Below are 21,132 nucleotides of genomic sequence, written 5' to 3'. Positions count from 1 at the left end.
AGACAGACACAAGGAAGAAGCATTGCTCTCTGCTCAGCATCCTTCTCTTTTCCTTCTACACACACACACATACACACGTTTCTCCTTGAAATCCAGGAGAGGAGCTGAAGCAAGACATGACAGCTGTCTGAGGACAGCCCAGGCTTCCTCCCCTGCAAAACAGGAACAGGGGTGACAGCAACACCCCTCAGAAGCCCAGTGAGGAGTTGACAGTTTTTGAGGACAAAAATTGTCTTTGGCTCAGCATCAATTGCTGCACCTTAAATTAAATATGGAGAACATTTCAAGAAGGATTTTACTGCTGTCAAAATCTCATCAGATTTAGATTTTTTTCCCCTTGCAGAAGACTAAACCAAAAACAATTTTATAATAACCCGTGTTAAGGCCACAAGTCTGAAGTCCCTGCTGAACATACAACACTGTTACGACATTTGAAGCTTGGGATAAACAACTTAGCCTGAAGAAAAACTTGGGAAAACATTTTAGCCTGAAGAGACACTGCACTGCAGTCTTTTCTCTGGTGGGCCATGTTAGCCTGATACTGATCTCATTTCAGAGGACAACTCCTTGTGGGGATAAGATAAATCATTCACAAAAATGAGTCATTCTGTTTGCCTCATGATTTCTTGCACTCTTGGAATGACTGTCCCTCTCTTTGAGTGCCACTGCTACCCAGTCAATGCAACAGACTCCATCTCTATTTCATTGTGCTGCAATGCTCTTTTTGATAAATAGAAAATGGAAGAATTACTCTGTTACTCTGCAGCACCATCTCTGCTCAATCATCAGGGTGGTCTGCCTGCTCTAAAGCATTGCAATGACAACAGGCTCACCATCTTGTAGGCAATACTTGGAAAAGTCTCTCAGATATCTTCACCAGTTGCTCTGCCAGAGGCTGCCCTGCCATGCCTGGCATTTGACAAGATCAAATGCCTCTTGTCATTAAAAAAACATATAGCCCACCACACCAGAAACAGGAAAGAATAAAAGGATCTCTTGTTTCCACTGTTTAAGTTTTTGGGCAGAGAAAGGAAAAAGTGAGGTGGGGGAGGGGGGTGGCAGGGAAATCAGTTTTGTTTGTTCACAGTTTTCTCTCCCTCCTTTTATTCCATACTGGCAATGTTCCTGAGGCGAGGAGTGAACTCTGGGTCAACTCAATGTGTACACACTCGGGGCAGCTCATTGCTAACCATTTAACAGACTCTCTCTTCCAGACAATAAACCCCCTTGGCTTCTCTCCCTCATTAGTAACTGGAACAAGCACCCACTTCACTTCTAGACACAGAGCAGCCTTGCAATACTGTCAAGAAAATTTACCAGCCCAAGGACCAAAATCTATTCATCCATCCGTTAACTGTTATGGATTGAAAATAATGAAAAACTAACCATACTTGTGGCCTTGGCCAAAGAATGACTCACCCAGGCAGCCAAAGCAGATTCCTGCAAAGCTACAACAGAGTCTGCTCTGCACTTGGTTTACAACATCCCTAGAGCAGGGACAGTCTCTTCACTCTGCACTCACTTGGTGCCTTGCAGCTCCTCATCACTGCCTTTAGCAGTGAGAAATACATTTCTTGTGTCTACACACACAGTCCCCATGGCTCTGCTGAAACATTGCATGTTCACTGGGGGTGCACTCCTCTGTCTTCATGAGATCACCCAGTTTCCCCGTCAGGAAACTCCATCTCTCAGCCTTTTCCAACAGGCTGCGAGCAAACCCTGTTTGAAAACGAACATCTGGGTACCACAGATGTGTGCTGGTGCTTGGCACAGTCAGCTCCCTGGCAGGCCTCCTGTGGGACAGGCCAAAAGCAGATGATACAGACTAAGAGGTGCACTTGTTTCTTCCTCTGTGGTGGATGGCACAGACTCCACAGCCCTGATTTGCAGAAGTGAGCCACAAAGCAGATGCTGAGTGCTGCAAGAGTCTCCCGGGAAAGGAGCACCACTGCGAGCAGCAGATGAGCATGACTTGGAACCAAGGGCAGAGGGATGTCTGTCCCTTCCAGGCACAAGTGTGGCTAGAGTAACCAAAGCAACACACGCACACTAGGCAGATGAAAGGGTGATCAAGGAGCTCCCAAAGCTGTGACAACAGCCAGGTACCTACTGACACCCCAGTGACAACACACACTGCTTAGGGAGTGAAGTCATCCCTAAGAGATACATGGGCAGCTGTGCCTTCTCTCTGAGCAGCAGGGCACACATGGTGCTCTCAGCATCACCCAGAGGATCACTGCAGCACGTTAGCTGGTTCTGCTCAAAAGAGTAAATATTTATCCAAACACGTCAGAAGACAATGAGGGGAAAAAGAGGCACCTCTGGAATAAAACAGCAGAAAATAATAAGGTACCTCTCAATAAGTCCAACAATCAAATAATTTCCTGGGGCCAAACAATCCCAGATGAGCTTCAGAGGTGATATGATCATCTCATCCAAGAAGATCACTAGAAATAACTCTCAGGCCTGACCCACAGGCATTGCCAACACCTGAGCAGAGGAATTGTGATGGCAATGATGGAAAATTGCCTCCAGCAGACAGAGAATATCTACTTTTGTTTTCCAAGTTTTGGCTCCACAAGACACCCAGAGCTAACACAACAGTTCATTGTGAAGGGCAAAGGGAACTCTTGCCCCTCCTGACTGCCCACATCTCTCCTACAATCAACTACACACTGCCCTATGTGCTGGCTCAGGCCCTCTGGAGCATCTCCGTGACCTGCTAGAGCTCACTGAGAGTTTCTGACAAAGCAGCACATGGAAGGGGCCCAACACAAACCCAATATGCTACAAGGGAGGTAATGAGGTTGTGTGCACAGGAGAGCAGAGGGGAGAGAGCACAAAAGAGCATGCATAAGGCTGGGGAAGGGAGACCTGCCAGAGGCTGAGAAGTGTTATCTGAAATCTTTGCTTTCCTGCCTCATGAGCAATGTGACCAGGGCCCTACAAACTGCCTACAAGAAACAAGCAGGGCTGAGTTCCATTAGCAGGAGACCCAAGAAGGACATACACACACCCATCAAGCTGGTACTTCTTGACAGATTGCTGCTTTCTCTAAAAACCACACAAGAACTTTCTACCAGCAATGGCAGGCACAGCCCTGCAGAACCAGAGCCTGAGGCCATGGCATCTGGCATGTCCATCCTGGAGCAGGACATCAAGGCCATGAAAGGGGAGAGAAGATACTGAGCCCCGTTTGGAGAACCTTGTCACTGCAATTTATTCCCTGCCATTGTTTGGGGGAACAAAGCAGTCATCTGATAGTGTTTCAAAATTAAACTGGGAAAGGAAGGACAGGGGAGGAGGCAGGAGGAAAGAGGGAGGGGAGGGAGCTCTCAAACCTGTTGGCTGGGCCCTGGGAAGGATGTGAAGTCTCCCAGCAGATACCTCTCGGCGTATCTCCCACATGCACCCGGCCTCACAATTCCCAGGGCCATGTGATAGGGGCTTCCTGCTACCAAGTGAAGGGAGACCTACCCCGACCTCTCTCTTCCAAACACAGTTCCTGCCTGCTTTGTGTTCGCACAGAGGCGTTTGTTTACTGATCTATCATTGGCATGCAGGAAACAGCCTTGACATGAGCTGTAATCATCTGTCTCCAGCAATAGCTGTTTGGCTTTCTTCTAATTTAAGTTTTCCTCCCGCCCCCCTTCCCCAGTGCCCTCTTCCCCACTTCCGATGCAAACGCTTTTGGAGTACACACATCTGGTTCAGGGCACGGGATACTATGCGATGTTTCCAGAGCAACCAGTGAATAAAGAGGCACACTCCCACCCTCAAAGGGCAGAGAAGGCTTCCAGAGGAACACTTCCAGGGAGAGGCAGACACCAGCTTTGCCCACTGCACCTGGTGCAGCCACCAGACGACGACAAAAGCCGGGGGAGCACAAAGGCACTGCAGTCCCTATTACTGGAAATGCACACAGGTCACACACGGCGAGCCTTGTCTCTGAGAAGGTCAGGCAGTGACAGCAGCAAACCTCCCAGGCCTCCCTTCTTTGCAGTTTTGTTCATGGGGAATAAACCAAGCATAGCTCCAAGGTGGTTTTGGTTATTACCCTTGCTGCATGCTGGAGGCCATATCTCATGGTTTTCTTTGCTCTGTTTACTCTGCTCCTCCCAAAAATTTCAACCATGTCCACGTATGCTGCTGATGCATATGAACAGCACATATGCTGGTACACATGAACAGCTAGGCTCCACAGCAAGAAGAACAACCTGCAGCTGGTCCAACTCTCCTCCATGAAGAAAAAAAGACATGTTGTGTTTCTCCTTGGTGCTCACAACCTGAGTCGTTTTGAGCAGCCAAAGCCTACAAGTCACATCTGCCTGCCCCAGTGCTTTACACAACAAAGGGTGCAGCACAAGGACAGCAGCAAGGAGGCAACAATATATAACATATATACACATATAAAGAACAGGAAGGATGCCAAGAAGACAAAACACTAACAGGAAAAACATGAGTAAGGGGAAACCAACAGTTAAAGCCTTTAAGGCTCCCTCCCCCAGCCCTTGCTCTGTTTGGAGCCTGTTTTCCTCTGGGGGAAGAAGCAGGCATGAGGATGCGTGCCTGTGCTCACACACACAGCCACAGCACAGGCCCAGCCATGCACAGCCCCAGCACCAGGCAGTGTGCACATCCCCAGCATGAACACGCTGCCTTCCTGAGGCCACTGGCAGAGTGTAACCTCAGGGAGCAAGCCACTGCTCAGCAGGGAGGACACAAGCCAAGCAGGGATGCAGCCAGAGCTGACAGGCACCAGGACCCAGGAGAGGCTCCCTTGGTGAAACAAGATGCCTACAGTAGAGGAATCCCTGACTGGAGGTGCCCAACACCAACCCAGCAGCAAGGCATGGGTTTCCTCAAACTTGAGCTTCACAACACGTGCCATGAGCCTTCCCTAGCTGGCAGCTCGAACTGCTTCTCCCTCAGACAACTTACACAAAGTCCACTTCTTTCCTCTCCTGGTCAGTCCTGCAGATGGACCACCTCCACAGCAGCAGGGCTTCTTACAAAGGATCAATCAGGTCACTCATGAAGAAAAACCTTTTTTACCAAGAGGTTGACCAAGACCAGAGAGATGGTGGAGGCCCTGCCCTTGGAGATACCCAGTACCCAACTGGACAATGTCCCAAACAAGCTGCTCTACATGACCACACTCATAGCATGGGGCTGTACTTGCCACCTCCAGAGGTGCCTTCCCACCTCAGCTACTCTGCCATCCTGTGCTGGGCACAGTCAGCTTAGGGCAAGATGACCTCTTTGCAGACACTGATTGTCCTGGCTACATGAATCTCGTGAAGACTGAGGACACCAACAGCAGAATTGCTCAGTTTGTCACACTCGTAATGAGATCCTAATTGTAGATAATTCTAGATAATCAGAGTTGAGTCACTTGTTAAAGAGAAAAAAGCAGGATAAACTTATGCAAAATATATTGATAAAGGACCAATGACTGGGAAGTTACATGCTCCTACAGTATCTTTTAGAGCCAGATCCCACACAGCCTCCTATTCCCCTCACCCCTCTTCATCCTAACTTTTCCCTTTGATCTATCATATCTTACACCACAGAGCTTACAAGGGGGTCAGGAGAATCCCATGTGTCAAAACAAACTGTATTTTCAAAAACCCCCAGTGAAACTGACGTACCACAACCTCTGCCTTTGTGCAACACCCCACGTCAGGGGAACAAGGCTGCAATGCCAGGAATGCAGGAACTGGCTGTGTCCAGCAAAGCTGTGCTGGGTGTTAGGACATGTCTTTAATTTTATGATATAATTTGGTCTCGTGACCTTCTCCCTCTCTAAGCACACAGAACAAACTCTGCCTGCTTATATGCCTTTAACCTGACTGAAAGGATTACCATGGTTCAGGGGCCTGCCCTGCTCCTCCCCTGGCTGCCAGCAAGGTGGTCCCATCCCTGCCCTTGGTAAAAGACATGCCTCATCACATCTGATGGTTGCCACTGACTAAGGATGTGCCTACTTTTTTCCTCCCTTCTTGCTTTTGCTTTGTATAAGCTCCCATGCTTGTAAAGCCCTTTCAAGCTAGGATGGGCTCACAAGCTGTGTGGTTCAATGCCCTAAACCAGCAAAGAAATAAAAGGGGGGAAGCACAAAGTTTTCTGCTCAGATAGCAACATCAGTCACCTGTCTGGGAAAACCTAATGAGCACTAAAACACATGGAAGGAATCATAGAATGATTTGAGCTGGAAGGGGCCTTGAAAATCATTGAATTCCAATCCCCCTTGCCAGGGCTGGCAACAAGACTCTGCTTGTAAAGAAGTTAACCCTCAGCAATGAGAAGAGGGAGCCAGCAGGACCTGCTGTGAGCAGTATCAGGGGGTTACCCCAGGTCTCAACTTCATTCTGAGACTATCCTTATTCTGCAGTAAAGCAGATGGACCCTTGAGAAACTACTCTCACCTCTTATCCATCATTCCCTCCACCAAACATTTGCTGAAAGTTGTAGGTCAAACTCCACAGGGATATCCCCAGCACCCACGTGCCTGACACTGGGAGCTGGAAGGACAGGACATCTGGGAACAAGGTAGCTCTAAAAACCTCTGCTGACCATGTGCCAGCTGAAACTTTCTTCCCACAGAGCCCTGGAAAAGTTAGGGTAGAGATCACTCAGGAATGGGAAAGGACAAATTCCCGATCCAAACAGCACTTTTGTTTCAAAGCAGAAGATAAGTTTTCACAAAAGAAAAGCCTGAGTTTCTTTTCAAACACAGGGGAAGCAGCAACAATTTTCTCCCCAGGCTCCACGCTAAAACAGCTGAACCATTTTGGCTGAAGGCTTTCAAAAGTAATTCAGCCAGAGGCAATGCTCAGCATGGAAAAGTGCAGACTGAAACAAAAATAAAATCTTGACCTGAAGACAGTAATCAAAAACAGGGTCTCACAATATGAATTGTCTTCTGTTAAAGGTGGGGCTCGTTGCACCCACTATTATTAAGCTTGTCCCACATTTCCCATTGTTTTATTTTCTCTTTGTTCCTCCTTCTAAACACACAACAAACAGAAAAAAAAAACAACTCAGAGGGTATTCAACATTTCTTCAGTTTCCTTCAAGCAGACACACCCTCAGCTGAAAAACACAGCATTTTCAGGGTTAGTGGTGGGTTGTTTCATGACCTTGTCAAAAAACCCAGAAACACTCTTTTTCTAACTCACTGCCCCAGTCACAGATTTAGTGCTGCATGCATAGAAGATAAACACTGCTTTTCATCCTGGTGGCAAGGATGGTTTGTATGACTGCTTAGAGACATGATGAGTCTTAACTCCTGCAGGTAGGTTAACAAATAGTAAGAAAAAATTTGCATGGAAAGGAAGAGAATGATTCAGTATTTTCCAATCTGGCAGCTAAAATGACTGCAATGCTTAATGGAATTATGTGTTTCAGGCTATGCTTTCTACAAGGAAGTAACGAAGATTGAAAATAACCTGTAATTCCAGATGAGGAGACCAAGACCCTGGGAAGTGAGGACACCCCTTCTGGGACAGTTCCTGGCATTACTAGATCATCTCCCTGTGTTTAAGGTCTCATGTGAGCATTTGTGTGTACACAGTGGGGTTACTCATCCCCTTTGAAGAGGTGATAATATTTGCTTTTGCTTTGCAGACTAATAAATGAAAATTCAGTTACTTGAAGTCAAGGCTGAAGAAGACACTGGTGGTGTGTCCTTGCCTGCAGATTACATCAGTGGAGATGGTGATCAATACCTGGTATGATTGGCTTTGAAAGTACTCACAGAGATGATGACTGTGGTCAGTACAGAATAAAACAAAAGAAATATGAACCAGATTCACACAAGCACACATCTGACAGCAGCACACAGACAGACAGGATTAAATCAGATGCAGCGGAACTGGCTTCAGGTCCCAACAAAGTCAAAAAGAAACTGGAAAATACTCATTTCTACTAGTGCAGCTAAGTATTGTAGGTGCTTTTTCCTCCTTTAATTGGAGTGCTGTGTTACAAACATACCAGTCCTGCTACACAAGTAAATCACTTCCAGTGTAAAAGAACTGGAAAGAATTCAGGGTTAGTATGCTTATAAGAAACCCAAACATTTGACAGCATAGGAAACAACCTGTCACTAAAAAATAGTGTTCAGCTCATGAACCACACTGGAATTAATTTTTGATGTGGTGAGATAATCTCTGCTATTCTAACATAAATGGGACCCAAAGAGATCCCTTCGAGGAGCAGCTCTGCAAAGTGTTTCCTGGCAGGAAGACAAATTGTCTCACACTCAGAAAGGAAATGAGAGCATTAAAAAGAAGAACCTCAACTTCTTCCAAAATAAGTTATCATCAGGGAGACAAATGGAGCCTCAGCAAATCTCTCCTTCGGTGGCCTTCACCCTGCAGGATGCTGACTCGTCCCTCCTGATGTGGATTTAGCACAGAGCTTCCTGAAGTGTCCATCACCACAGCCTTGGGGCACCATCTGCATGCTCCATGAGACCTTCCTGTACCCACCCCAAGTCCATGACCTCCCACTACAGTCTGTCTCCATCAAGCATCACCTTCTGAGCTCAAGCAAAGAGTCACCCACAGATTGCTTTGGGTTCAGGAGATCCCGCTTCCCTCTGTCTCCTCCAAGCTCCTCTTTGCTCCTACCCTCACTCTCCCACCTATCTTGGCTGTCACAAAGGCAGAACCTGTTTATGGCAGACCTTATTCTTTATGGAAACCTTCCAGCCACAGCACAGCACATCATCCCCTCACCCAGCCTTCCTGAGCAGAGAGCAGGGCCAGGCAGCACGTGAGCTGCCCAAGATTTGGCCATCACAAGGAGGAAGCTCACACAGCTCCAAGGAGGAATAAACCTCTGCAAAGAGGGCCTGCATTTATTTATTTTTCCAGAAAGAAAGCCGCTCTCGGGGGGTGTGTGCGTGCGTGTGTGCGTGTGTTTGTGTTGGGACAATGGGAAAAAGGACAGTGGAGCGGAGCTGCCAGGAAACAGTCGGCCATCTGCCCGTGCAGAGAGCAGTTTTCCCTTTCCTTTTGTCCTGAGAGGAATGGAGCTGAGAGCCGCCATCCGCCCGTGCTGGGAGGAAATCTGAGCGACTTTGCCTTGCCACGGAGAGGAAGCGTGGGGGAGGGAGCCGGCCGGTCCCTGTGGTTAGGCGGTCATTGCACTCACGGCCAATAAAAGCGGGGGAAAAGCCCTAGCAAAACCCCAAATCCTAGGGATAAGTCGCTCTTCCTCCTCCACCCTTTCACGTGCGGTTTGATACCTTCTCCCCGGCAGGGGATCCCGGGCACAGGAGGGGGCTCGGGGGCGGTGGAAACCAGCACAAGGGTTTCCCAGTACGGGCAGCCCGGACAAGAAAGCGGCACAGAGAGAAAATCAACCCAGGTCACTGTGTTGCTTGTCCACCCACACCCTCTCCGTACCCAGGAATTTGGCAACCTGAGCACAAAACAATGCCAGGAACGACCCTTTGCTCTTCCAAGGTTCCCCAGCCCCAGCAGAAGCCCAGCAAAGGGCAGAGCACAAGGAGGAGCGTGCTGCAGGTATCCAGCCACACATTCTGCCCCAGGGGCTCCACTACAGCTTCTGATCGTAAAACTTTGTAAGAGGGGGCAAAACCTGATCTCCTGGTACTGACAGGCAAAAATGCTGGTAAAACATCATGATGACTTGGTGGCACATTCTTCTGCCACTTTCTGTGGTACAAAAGCCCCAGGAAAGAAAGAAATAAAATAGAGAAGGGCAAAATTTTCATAAGTGACGACATGACTTTGAAGTTTAAGACCCATTTTCACAACCGAGGATCAGATTTTTTTTTTTAAACAAACATTTCTACTAGACTTGCACTTACACTTGCAATTCCATCTCCTTATTTTAACTCCCAAATAAGTCCCACCTTTGACTGAATCAGCTCCACATTGTATTCATGTGGCTCTCAGGGACATGGTGTGGTGGCCGACTTGGCAGCTTTAGGTTAATGGTTGGATTCCATGATCTTGGAGGTCTCTGCCAATCTAAATGATTCTGTGACTGTAGAAGCAGCTAACATTTTCAAAGAACTGTAAACACACATTCCTTTTTTGCTGACTGCAATAGGAGACAGGTCTAGGTATGGCTGGGAAAATCAAGAGCACATTTTCCTGCACCTTTTGCACCTACACAAACTCTGCTGCTCATCACGTGCCAGGTCCAGCTCCACAGAGCTGGCAGAGCTTGCTAATGTGGGAGATGTTTCAGATAACAGATCACAGCCCTGGAAAGGGAACTTGCAGAAGAAATAATTACGCTCCATATGTCTAAAGAGCTTTTTCACATCTGGCAGCTTGGAGGACAGACTGACACAGTGATACTGTAAACCTAAGCATGTTCAGGTCAGATCTGAACTGACACCTGTGTCCCATCCCTTTCAGAGACATGACACAGGTTTCCACATTCTGTTGTGACTTTTTTTTTTCCCTCATAAAAACAAAACCATTCACAGTGTGTGACCTGAAGCAAATTGCTTGGCTGTTTTTCTCGTGGTGGGATGAGAGACAAGATGAGAGGGAATATACAGATTTGATATAAAGAAGAATCTTTTTTTTACTATAGGGATAAAAAAGTTCTTTTCACCGTGAGGAAAACAGACCTCTGGAGCAGCCCTGCTGTCTCCATTACTGAAGGTTTTCAAGACCCAACCAAAGCCCTCAGCAATCTGACCTCAGTCCTGAACCTATTTAAGAAGGAGGCTGGAGTACAGTCCTCCTGTAATCCCTCCAAATCTGGATTATCCTCTGATAACAGATAATGAATTACCGTAAAAGTGAGTAATCACTCTCATTTTCTCTACAGAAAATAACAACAAAAAATATCTTTCAAATCATGATTACTAGACATTTTCCTCCCCAAGTGATACCTTTTTACCTTCCTCTAAATGATCAGCAAGGAAGCAGTAAAAAATAGCTGCCAAAACAAGATATATAATTATGCTATGCCTAACACATTTCTACTGTCTTTTGTCCCTAGTCATTCTGCAGTGCCTAACAAACTTCAACAGCTCCATGGAAGCCATGAATCCACCAATAAATCCACCAATGAATCCATCAATGAACCCACCTTGTCAAATACTGCTGAGTGCTGTAAATTTTCACTATCAGAAAAGGAAAATATTTTCTTCCCAAGTTCATTCCACTTTCAGAGATCAGGGTACAATTTTTTGAAAAGCTTAAACTTATTTCATAACTAAATAAAAAACTAACCAACCAACCAATTACTGAAGAAAAGTGAGAAATACTGAAAGCATTTATTTGGGAGATTTTTTTTTCCTTTGCTGAAGTGTTATTTTGGGCTTCTTGCAGCAGAAAACCTAGAAACTGGAGAGTTATCAAACAGGCACATATTGTTCACTACTCTTTTCCAAGAGATGTGCTAAAGCCAATACATACATAAAGGACTTCAATTTCCATTGTTTACTTTCTTTCACATTCATCTCACTGCTGGATAATGGAGCAAAAGCAGAGCACGCATGTACAATTGTCTGCATCAGCCCTTATCTCAAAACTGAAGCAGAGCTATTTGTACATAAGCTTCCAACCCAGAGAATGTGCATCCAAGTTTTGTATTCCAGGGTAACCACTAGGGCATACTCCACCCAAGATGTTTGGATGTTGTGCTGGGCCCTGATACTGTTTATCGTGCACAGGAAAAGCTCATTACTACAAAGCACTGACTGCATTTCACAAGGGCACATTTTACAGGACCCAGAACAAAATATCAAAGTAGGAATCTTCTGGAGTTAAACCCTTTGCAGAAGCCCTGTCCCCTGAACTATTCAATAAACATCATCCCCTTTCATCTTAAATGCTCATAAAGATGCCATTTCCAGTCCAATGCAAGGGGAAATCCCAGCTGCACTGAAGGTGACTGCAGTGATTATGGTGTGGCTTCCATTTCACCCTCCACGTTCACCTCATTTCTGCTCAGCCCCAACACAGAGGTACCTACAGAAACACAAGCAGAGCCGCCCTCTGCTCAAGTCCATAAAACCTTTTTGGATGGCATGGGATAAGTCTTACAGGTTCTCATGTGATGGTTAAAGAATAGAAAGGTTTCCTGCAGGGCAAGAGATGAGGTCTCCTCCAGTAAAGGGCCAGCACTAGAGTGATCCACCTGGTATAACACCCTGATGATTTGCAAGTTCCTCTGTGAAATTCCCATCCCCACTATCCCAAAAGCATCAGCTTTGCACACTCAGCTTTGAAGATCCGGCTCAGGAAAGAGGTCTGTCTGTAAATGGCTTTTTCTCCTCTGTAGAAGACGGGGATTGCAGCAAATGCACATTTTCCATAGATTAAATACTCTATGAACAGGCCAGTTAGACCACAGAAGGCTTTGGGTCGGAAGGAACCTTAAGGATCATCTGCTTCCAGTCCCCCAGCCATGGACAGGGACAACTTTCACTAGTTCAGGCTGCTTAAAGCCCCGTCCAGCCTAGCCTTGAACATTTCCAGGGACGGGGCATCCACAACATCCAGAGGCAGGGCATCCTCTTGCAGTGTCTCACCAGCCTCACAATAAGGAATTTCCTCCTAACATGTAATCTACATCTCCCCTCTTTTGGATCATATTTTTTTAGATATTCCTCACCAGAACCATGTTCTTTATACAAAGGTAGAAGCTGTCCAATGCTGCCTCAGTTATCTGCAGTTGAATACAATGGATATTTGATAACAACTCTATTTTCTTTACCGAAAAGAGAATGCCTGCAGACATAACTGGAAAACTAAACCTAAACTTGATCTTTTAGGAGGAAATTTCCCAAACATTTTCTTCTATTAGAAGAGGAACAAGAAGAATTGCTTAAGTAATGCTATACTTGATTTGCTTCTTGGTTGGTAAGAAAAATGTTTGACATTCAAGTAGGCATTCTTCTTCCCATCTCTTCAGTAATAACTCAAATGTTCAGACTGCATAGCATCTACTTAATAAAAATCTCCTAAGTGGGTTCACTGCATTCATATTAAAATGATAAGTAAGACACAGGAGAAATTTCAGCCCTGAAAATAGGTTAGCAAGAAGTTATCTTTGCTTATATGCCTTCCCAAGCAAAAAAATATTAGAAATGCACAGTGTGTGCAAATATAATTATAATTTAAACTAAGAATACTCCCAAGAGGCGATCTGTGCTCTAAAAGTACTCTCTCCTCCTGAAGTAGCATCTCACAAACTCTGAACCGCAGTGTAAAAGTGCCTGTTTCTCTTACCTGATCAGAAATGCTCCAGAAAATAACTTATCTGGTCAAGATGCACTCACATACTTGAAATGCAACTGCATGGTCTCAGGAATTCAATTTGCATGAATCACAAACAGATTTAAGTGCTGCTGGATGAGTAAATTACTTATGGTTTCTGACTAACTTAAATAATTTTTGCCAAGTTTGATCTAAGTTCAGTATGCCCCCAAAAACCCCAAACCCAACAGAGAGAAACTTGCAAGAAAACAGCTGAGGTAATCTGAAGGAAGCTTACAAGAGTCAGGTTCTTTACTGTGAAATGACATTACTTACCAAAATTTAGCTAAATTGAGGGGGTGTGTGTTAAACCCTCTCTTTACAAGGAGCTGAAATACTATTTAGGCTTTCTCTCCTTCCTAGTTATTTTATTGAAGGGAAAAAATGAGGGAAGAAAATAGATGGGGCTACCCTGCCACCTTTCTTCAAGTAGTTAGTTATAATTTTCTTTCATTCAATCCTGAAACTGAAAAACCAATACCACAAAATTTCTTCCAAAGCATAAAAAAACTCCCAACCTCACTTTGAGGTCATTGTTCAGCTTAAGTTACTGGAGCAATGAAGTGACATCACCTTGTTCTCCTGGGTGACCTCATCCACACACCTCTCACTGTGCTTCATCACTGCATCACCAAGTCATGCTGGCTTTGTGAAACTGCTGCTTAAGAAAAGGTGCATTTTACGTTGTTCTGCTTAATTCTGCATTCAAGCATTTCACAGCAAATCACACCAAAATCTCCTACTTTAAAAATATCCCACTGTTTACATGTTTAAGAAAAAAAAAGGTTACATGTGCAACAGAGACAGTGAAACAGCTGATCTGCTGAAGTGTGCCAGGAAAAAAGAATGGGTTGGTGATTACCTGTTTCCAGGGAAAGAGGGAGAGAGAAAGAGAGAGAGAGAAAGAGAGAGAGAAAGCAAGAGAGATGAAGAGAGGAAGAGAAGAAGAGGGAAAGAGGGAGAAAGAGGGAGAAAGAGGGAGAAAGAGGGAGAAAGAGGGAGAAAGAGGGAGAGAGAGAGAGAGAGAAAGAGAGAAAGAGAGAAAGAGAGAAAGAGAGAAAGAGAGAGAGAAAGAGAGAAAGAGAGAGAGAGAAAGAAAGAGAGTGAGAGAGTGAGAGTGAGTGAGTGAGAAAGAAACTGAGTGAGAAAGAAACTGAGTGAGAAAAACTGAGTGAGAAAGAAACTGAGTGAGAAAGAAACTGAGTGAGAAAGAAACTGAGTGAGAAAGAAACTGAGTGAGAAAGAAACTGAGTGAGAAAGAAACTGAGTGAGAAAAACTGAGTGAGAAAGAAACTGAGTGAGAAAGAAACTGAGAGAAAGAGAAGTGAGTAAAAGAAGTGAGAAAGAGGCAGAGAGAAAGAAAGAAAACAAACTCAATGGTCAGACTTGATTTTTCAAGATGCAGATCTCGATCAGGAGCCTGAGGTAAAAATAAAACACCTGTCATTGCTCTCTGCAGCTCCTGAGGAGGGGACATGCAGAGGGAGATGCTCAGCCCTTCTCTCTGCTACCCAGTGATAGTACACATGGGAATGGTTCAAAACTGCAGCAGGGGAGGTTCAGACAGGACATTTGGAGGCATTTCTTTACCAAGAGGGTGGCCAAACATTGGAACAGATTTCCTAGAGGTGGACAGTGTTCCTTCCATGTCTGTCAGTGTGTAAAAGGCATTTGGTCAATGGCCTTAACAACATACTTTAACTTTTGCCCTGAAGTGGTCAGGCACCTTGGCAAGATGATCCCTGTGGGTCCCTTCCAAACTCAGTCTAATCTTGTTTATTCTATTAATAATAAAATAACAGTAATGATAATAAAATTAATAATAATGATAAAATTCTAATGAAACACTGCCATATGAAATTCATAAGCATAGCAAGAGGGACTGGGTTAGACAGCTGGGACCACTGGCTTGAAGGATAGAAAAAGACCGAATTTGTATTCCTGCAGTGGTTGCTGGTCAGCTGAAGTCCTTCACTGCTCTAAAATGCCAAGTTTCTGTTTCTGATAATGTTTCCAGATTGCTTTGGATGAGAAAAATGATTTTACCCCATGCAAACAAACATTAAGCAATTTAACTGAAGCAATATATTACATGTCAGAATAACTTATTAAAAAACCTCAAACAACCAAAAAACCACCTAATCAAATTCTGACAACATTTTATGCAATTTGTGCCTTTTAGAAGTGATCCTAATTTTCCTTGAAACATACCCAAAATTGTCTTTGACTAGTGGAGGAATTTATGAATTTAACAGGGGAAAACCCTTGCTTTCCCACTGAATTTGAGTAAGCGAAATCATTCTATAAGGAAAGTTTTCTACTGTGCAAACAAGAGGATACTGATGGGGCAAAGTTTAGCACAGACTAAGCAGCAATAGCTGTCAGTATCCCTCATCACCACAAGTACAGGACTGTTATGTGAGAGGTGACACCGTGGCAAAGCCTCTACGTGGAGTCACTCACAGCAATCTCAGGGGACACAGACAGAAATCTGATGCAAAAACAGTTACCATGTGTTGGCTCCCAGAAGGAAACCTCTCAGGCTTCTCTCAGAGTTTGACAAAGCTGAGAAACAAAAGCCAGATAGATCAGGGCTTCTGACATCATCTGGAAAAAGCTCAATATCTTACACATTTCTTTACAGTAACAAATTGTCTCGTAGAATTTGACTAGGGATTGCTGTACATGCAGCCTAGCATGTCAAGTCAGGGAAAACCAGATTCTCAGTTACTTAATCCCAAACTCCCTGAATTAAAGGAAAAAGCTCTCGTGGACTAGTAGATTGTGGAGGATGCTTCAGGGTCTGGTTTTGGCCAGATGTTGACTTTTGAAGATCTACATGTGCTGATGCAGAGACTTTCTTCTCAGTTTTAGTAAGGGGCATTTATTTCCCTTTGCTAGTAAGCTACTCTGAGCTCTGGATAACCCAAGACTCAACTCTTACCCAAAAGCCTTGGAAGCCTTTGGGATCACAGCATCCTTTGCAGCTGAAGCACATTTTATTTTTGTATGTAGAAAACACACATCTTCTGCAGGGGCTTAATGTTTTTAAAGAGAAATCTCCAATAGTCTGAAAAGTCTCTGGAAGCTCTTTCCTTTTTAATTCAGAAAGGTGGCTTTTGGCTGACACTGGCAAGCAAACTCATATTTATGAAGTGCCCTCTCAGTGTCCCGTGAAATTTGCCATTTCCCTCCATGACAATCAGCACTATCTATCATGAGAACATAATCCCCTGGGACAGGAGACCCGAGCCCTGTGCTGCTCTCCTCTGCAAACAGATGTGTGCACGTTCCCAGCTCGGAAAGTCACGGCCGTCTTTTGGCAGAGAGCTACAGCAGCTGCACATCTGCAGAGGGGAAAAGCTTTCAGCAAAAACTAGAGGGGGATCTCATCCTCCCCCCAGCCTGCCGAGCAAGCTCAGCATTTGTTCCTCTCCAGATGACACCCCGATGGGTTGATTTAATCATTCACACATGCATGCCTATCCACAATGCTTCCAAAATACCAGGCCTGTGACTGCATCTCACCTGAACTGCTCACATTAACTGGGCTTATCAGCAAGCACTTGGCAAGAGGCCTTGCAGGGTAAGAAGAGAAATTCCACGTTCAAGGGCGCTGCTAATATAAAATGATTCTACAGAATACAGTGGGTGAGTGAGAGACCATTTGTGATGAGGAGAACACGCTTGATTTTAAGTCTATGCTCAAAGCATATCCCTGTCTTCAAGCAGACTGTGTGAAGCCCAGTTCCAAACTTCCCAGAGCAGGAATGATGTACTGCCCTGGGAGCCAAAGCACTCGGATGGGTGGATTGAAGCATGCGCCTTGACCTACATGTCTGCCTAAACGATTTGCCAGACTGGGGGCACAGCACAGAACATTTAAATGTAGCAGGATCACAGAAACACTTCACCACTTTTATTCCCAAAGGGAAATCTAATTAAAACACAGAGCATCTAGCCATTTAAAGTTATTCTGCTTACAAAGAAACAGCAAGTCTTGCTCTCTGAAACAGACTCTCCAATGGGTTGCCAGAGTCCCCAGGAAGTTTCTGGAAACACAACTTAGGTGCCTGAACTTGGCCAGGAGCCATCTGCTCTCTGGGATCTGTAGGATCAGGAGTCTCAAGGTCTGGCAGGGTCTCATCCAGAACTCTTTCAACCACTTCCAAGTGAGGTGGCACCTTTCCCCACTCAAGCTGCCCCTAACCATCATCAGCTCTTGACATTTTAAGCATCTGGGCCAGATTTTCAAATGAGCTCAGAGGAAAACTTTTGTGAGTGCTTCTCCAAGACCAGCTTTTCTGCCAGGCTCAGTCTCCTGCACAGATATCCTACCAAGGCAAAGCCTTTCCAAGCAAGGTCAGCACCCCACATGCTGAATTGTTCAGCCAATCTGATTACTTACCATGATGCCTGATGAGGAGATGGGCATTGGAAATTACAGCTGCCAACACCTCCTGGCAGAATCTATCTTAACACTAGGCTCCATTCAGATCAACAGCTCTCTGCTGTACATATTCTAGAGGAATGAGAGCAGTGGAACAAACCTCCATCTGCATTTACAATGCTGTTTTACAGAGGAGGCAAGACTGGGCACAGTTAAAGGATGCCACACTTGAAAACAAAGCAGTGCTCCTACAATGGCTCACATGGCAGCACCTGCCTTATTAGTGGCACAGCACCAGTAGCAGCAAGTCTCAGAGTCCCCTTCAGGCATCACACATGGCTGAACCACAGCTGGCTTACCTGTCTAGCTTCCTTCCTTTTGCCTTTTACTCGGATCTTCCATCACACATCCCAAAATGGTCCAGGCCCCTTACTCATGCTTCTAGATGAGATCTTGTCAGCACTGCACGTGGAGCCAACTGCATGAAGAGCCCAGGGGATGGCCAGGGCCATCTGTTACAGACTTTTTTCTCTGTGAGTTGGTGTTTTTCTTTTAATTCCCTCTGCTTCTGGGCCCCTCTTCAGCTCTCGCTCCTCCCACCTCCCTCTCTCTGCTCATGAGGACAGAGTTTCCATCCTGGCCCTGGGCCAGCACATGTATGGGCAAAGGCAGAGCTCAGGAAAAGCTATCTTCTGCTCCCTTTCAGCACGTAAACACTGCCAGTTCCCAGCCCAGGAGCACAGGGCTGAGCCAGAGCTCTGCCTGCAGTGCAGGGGGACTGAGCACCAGCAAGTCCTGCATGGGCTGGACACAGCAGCTTGGCTGCAGTGCAAACATCTCCCCTCCCAGCCCTCCTGCTCCAGTGAGCAGCCCTAGCCTTTACCCCAGCCAGGAATTGCTTGTTAGAAGGCAGACACAGACACATCTCACATTCAGCAAAGGTCATGTGTAACAAACAGTACATGCAGGTAACAGTCAAGCCAAATTCTTGTTTGTGCCAGCCATTAAAAACAAGGAAACCAGAAGATCCCAAGCAAACCTGACTGGCAGTGCCCCAACACTGGGATAACAATCTTGCCCCAGAAAGGCCTCGGGGATGTGCTAGCTCCTAACAAGTTTAGTCAGTAAAAGCTGACCTTAAATCACCGCTAACTCTTGCATCTATTTTGCTAAATCCTTGAAAGTAACAGTGTGCCAGCTGCAGCTGGTTTCCCTAACCTGGGGATGGGAAAAAGCACTGAAGTAAAGAATGAAGATTATACCAGCACTGACAGCATTCATTCCAGCAGGACATTACTCTTTCAAGCCTCTGCCCTTCCAACTATGCCTGACTTCCTTCAGCTTTACCATGGGATAGTACTGTTTCCAAAAAAAGACAGAAATTATGTCCTCAATACACGTTATCTGCATTAAAGAAAGGAGTCACAGTGTTTCAAACTCCTTGCAAGGAAGATTTCCCATGAACCCCCATTTGGGGTTTTTGTTGCACACACAGAGCATACCACATGTGCCCAGCAAATGTTTAGGCAATGTATTTATGAGCAGCACAAACTCAGAGGGTTTCAGCACAGGATCACCCCAGCCATCACGCCAGGATTATCCCAAGAGCACAGCCCCTGTGAGCAGCTCCAAGATGACAGACTGGAACCACATCATGGGTTCAGAGCTGCTCAGAGCTGTCTCAGCACAGCAGAGACTGGACCATCATGATGGCAGCGCCCCAAGGTGTCTTGCTGCCATGAGTTCCCAGCTCACTGAAAGACATAAGCTGGCGAAGACTCACATGGCAGGTAAGAATCCACTGCTTTCATCAGGAAAGGCCTGGGGAATTATGACTTTCACCTCCTCAGTCCCATGTCCACAGACACAGAGCACCTTGACCCAATTGGGTGGTGAACCATGTAAAGGCTGGGAGAGATCTTGAACAGGATCAGCCTATAGGACCTTAAGTATTTATTTTTGTAAGACAGTGCTGATGCTTTTTAGTGCTTTATTTCAACCTTGAACTGACGCTCAGCCTGCTCTGTGCTAAGCTTCCACCAAAAGACACAGACCTCAGCTGTAAGACAGTGCTGATGCTTTTTAGTGCTTTATTTCAACCTTGAACTGATGCTCAGTTCAAGCTCTGTGCTAAGCTTCCACCAAAGGACACAGGCCTCAGTTGAAATCCCAGGACGCAGAGGTCAGAGATTCCAGGGACTCTAGACTGTCTTAGGCACCCACTTCAAGGTCACCCAAGAGCCCTGCAGAAACCACATTTCAATGTAGCACAGCCATTTCAACAACATTTCAAAAGCACAGCCTTCATGAAGCTGGGAGTTCAGTCATATGGTCATCTTCACTAAAACTTGGGCTGAAGCCACCCCCAAACACCATTAATATCCTCACATTTCAGCCTTTGCTTCAGTTTCCAGGAGCTGATAAAGCATCTCCAGGGTGAAGACCAGAAAAAAAAAATCCCACAAGCAAGATCAACGTGGTATTGCCCTTTCCTTAGTATGTGCCCTTACTGCACTTCACAGCTACAGTCGAGCTACAGTCAAGAAAACACTGTTTCTTTTCCTGCTTCCTGCTGTAAAACAGTGCTCACAGATACCTCAGACACAATGTTATTTGAGCTGTATCTAAGCAAAGCCAGGATCACTCATTTACTGTCAGGACTTGAATGAAACAAGAAATTTCTTTCCAGCTCCATCCCACTCCCTCCTTCCCTCGGGAGAGTCTTCTCAGCCTGAAAGGAACTGCTATGCAAGTGCATTAAAAGTCCTATTTCAGCATTTCTTTCATAGTAGAGGCCTCTTCCAGCCAGCTCTTGGGATCCTGCCAACAGACATATCAGCCACTAGTACTTAAATCCTTCCGCTAAAAAACGCTTCCCTAAAGAGCTTGCACCCCAGTTCTGAAGGCCTAAGATCACCACAATTAACCAGCTTCATCAAGAGTTTCAGACTGGTTCTTCCCCACTCTCATGGGTTTACTGGTGCACTACACAGCCTTTTCTCCCCTTGGTCTGGCCTCTGCTTAGGAAGGAGCAGCTTCCACACAGTTCCAGTCAGGAAATAGATGTCAGGTGTTACAAAAGGAAGGGAGGACCAGCTGCTTTGAATGATGCATGCAGGGGATCCAAAAGAACATGGCACTTATCAGACACCTCTGAAATGCCCGGCATCTCTCCATCCTTAAGACTGGCTCTGCCCTTGTGATGATTTCATCGGCAAATTTCTTAAACTTGGGGAAAGATTGAGCTTGCTTCTGTGCTCCCAGAGTGCTCAGCAAAACAGAGATTTTAAGTCCTGTCTGTGTGAATTAGTTGTCACGGCTGATATTAAGAATAACTTCTTGGAAAAGGTACTCCTGGATTAAGATCATCTCTGAAAAACACAGCTTACGGGGTCTTTGTTTATTATCTCCTTGTCAAAATGAACATTTCTAACATGTAAATACAACAGGCATGGGGGAAAGACAAGTCTATTGTAAGTGTCT

General features: G+C 45.5%; 1 protein-coding gene across 3 annotated transcripts in view; it reads right to left on the bottom strand.

Moving 5' to 3' along the window:
- DENND2A (DENN domain containing 2A) overlaps positions 1 to 21,132 on the bottom strand; it is a 58,867-nt gene that overhangs the window by 35,698 nt on the left and 2,037 nt on the right. The window lies entirely within an intron of this gene.

This window comes from Passer montanus, unplaced genomic scaffold (assembly GCF_014805655.1).
Source record: "Passer montanus isolate IOZ18808 unplaced genomic scaffold, ASM1480565v1 scaffold20, whole genome shotgun sequence".
NCBI classification, from domain to species: domain Eukaryota; kingdom Metazoa; phylum Chordata; class Aves; order Passeriformes; family Passeridae; genus Passer; species Passer montanus.
The sequence above is the reverse complement of the archived record's forward strand: the minus strand, read 5'-3'. Positions and strand labels throughout refer to the sequence as shown.